This window comes from Chaetodon auriga, unplaced genomic scaffold (assembly GCF_051107435.1).
Source record: "Chaetodon auriga isolate fChaAug3 unplaced genomic scaffold, fChaAug3.hap1 Scaffold_66, whole genome shotgun sequence".
NCBI classification, from domain to species: domain Eukaryota; kingdom Metazoa; phylum Chordata; class Actinopteri; order Chaetodontiformes; family Chaetodontidae; genus Chaetodon; species Chaetodon auriga.
In genome coordinates, this window is record NW_027482040.1 from 27501 (window position 1) to 30000 (window position 2500).

Genomic DNA, 2500 nt, shown 5'->3' on the forward strand with positions numbered 1-2500 from the left:
TTACCAGGCCTGACCCCCCCTCATCTGCTCACAGCCGTGGGGAGGCTTCCAGCCTTTTCCAGGCCCCCAGCATGAGGAGCAGGGCTGGGTGCTGGCTCCAAGCCTGAACCCCTCGTCGTCTTCTAGCAGCCACAGGGAGGCGTCTGGCCTTTCCAGGCCCCCCAGCCTGCTACTCGTGCTGGGGGCTGGCTCCAGGCCTGACCCCCTCATCTTCTCACAGCCACGGGGAGGCTTCCAGCCTTTCCAGGCCCCCAGCACGAGGAGCAGGCTGGGTGCCGGCTCCAGCCCTGACCCCCTCCTCTTCTTCTAGCAGCCACAGGCAGGCGTCTGGCCTTTCCAGGCCCCCCAGCCTGCTACTCGTGCTGGGTGCTGGCTCCAGCCCTGACCCCCTCCTCTTCTTCTAGCAGCCACAGGCAGGCGTCTGGCCTTTCCAGGCCCCCCAGCCTGCTACTCGTGCTGGTTGCTGGCTCCAGCCCTGACCCCCTCCTCTTATTCTAGCAGCCACAGGCAGGCGTCTGGCCTTTCCAGGCCCACCAGCCTGCTACTCGTGCTGGGGGCTGGCTCCAGGCCTGACCCCCTCATCTTCTCACAGCCATGGGGAGGCTTCCAGCCTTTCCAGGCCCCCAGCACGAGGAGCAGGCTGGGTGCCGGCTCCAGCCCTGACCCCCTCATCTTCTCACAGCCATGGGGAGGCTTCCAGCCTTTCCAGGCCCCCAGCACGAGGAGCAGGCTGGGTGCCGGCTCCAGCCCTGACCCCCTCCTCTTCTCACAGCCACGGGGAGGCTTCCAGCCTTTCCAGGCCCCCAGCACGAGGAGCAGGCTGGGTGCCGGCTCCAGCCCTGACCCCCTCCTCTTCTTCTAGCAGCCACAGGCAGGCGTCTGGCCTTTCCAGGCCCCCCAGCCTGCTACTCGTGCTGGGTGCTGGCTCCAGCCCTGACCCCCTCCTCTTCTTCTAGCAACCACAGGCAGGCGTCTGGCCTTTCCAGGCCCCCAGCCTGCTACTCGTGCTGGGTGCTGGCTCCATCCCTGACCCCCTCCTCTTCTTCTAGCAGCCACAGGGAGTCTTCTGGCCTTTCCAGGCCCCCCAGCCTGCTACTCGTGCTGGGTGCTGGCTCCAGCCCTGACCCCCTCGTCTTCTTCTAGCAGCCACAGGGAGGCTTCTGGCCTTCCAGGCCCCCCAGCCTGCTACTCGTGCTGGGTGCTGGCTCCAGCCCTGACCCCCTCCTCTTCTTCTAGCAGCCACAGGGAGGCTTCTGGCCTTTCCAGGCCCCCCAGCCTGCTTCTCGTGCTGGGTGCTGGCTCCAGCCCTGACCCCCTCGTCTTCTTCTAGCAGCCACAGGGAGGCTTCTGGCCTTTCCAGGCCCCCCAGCCTGCTACTCGTGCTGGGTGCTGGCTCCAGCCCTGAGCCCCTCGTCTTCTTCTAGCAGCCACAGGCAGGCGTCTGGCCTTTCCAGGCCCCCCAGCCTGCTACTCGTACTGGGGGATGGCTCCAGGCCTGACCCCCTGGCCTTCTCACAGCCGTGGGGAGGCTTCCGGCCTTTTCCAGGCCCCCAGCATGAGGAGCAGGCTGGGTGCTGGCTCCAGGCCTGACCCCTCGTCTTCTCGCAGCCACGGGGAGGTTTCCAGCCTTTCCAGGACCCCCAGCCTGCTACTCCTGCTGGGGGCTGGCTCCAGGCCTGACCCCCTGGCCTTCTCACAGCCGTGGGGAGGCTTCCTGGCCTTTTCCAGGCATACAGCAACCTCTTTTCCTTTTCTTTATTTCTCACAATTACTTTCTTTTATTTTTGTTTAAAAATTCTCAACCTTTGTATATATTCCACATACTATACTGTGCATACACAGTCCAACCTCCGATTCAGGACGAACGATGCGGTTTTCGTCCCGGCCGTGGCACGCCGGACCAGCTCTATACCCTTCACAGGGCTGGCTCCCAGCCTAACCCTTTTCCTTTCCTCCTGCCTCCACTCTCATTAGCCAGCCAGCCTGCCTGCCTGCCTGCCTTCACCAACCCCAAGGGCTGGCTCCCAGCCTAACTCTTTTCCTTTCCTCCTGCCTCCACTCACATCCGCCAGCCAGCCAGCCTGCCTGCCTGCCTGCCTGCCTGCCTGCCTGCCTGCCTTCACCAACCCCAAGGGCTGGCTCCCAGCCTAACTCTTTTCCTTTCCTCCTGCCTCCACTCACATCCGCCAGCCAGCCAGCCTGCCTGCCTGCCTGCCTGCCTGCCTTCACCAACCCCAAGGCTGGCTCCCAGCCTAACCCTTTTCCTTTCCTCCTGCCTCCACTCTCATCCGCCAGCCAGCCAGCTAGCCTGCCTGCCTGCCTGCCTGCCTTCACCAACCTCAAGGGCTGGCTCCCAGCCTAACCCTTTTCCTTTCCTCCTGCCTCCACTCTCATTAGCCAGCCAGCCTGCCTGCCTGCCTGCCTTCACCAACCCCAAGGGCTGGCTCCCAGCCTAACTCTTTTCCTTTCCTCCTGCCTCCACTCTCATCCGCCAGCCAGC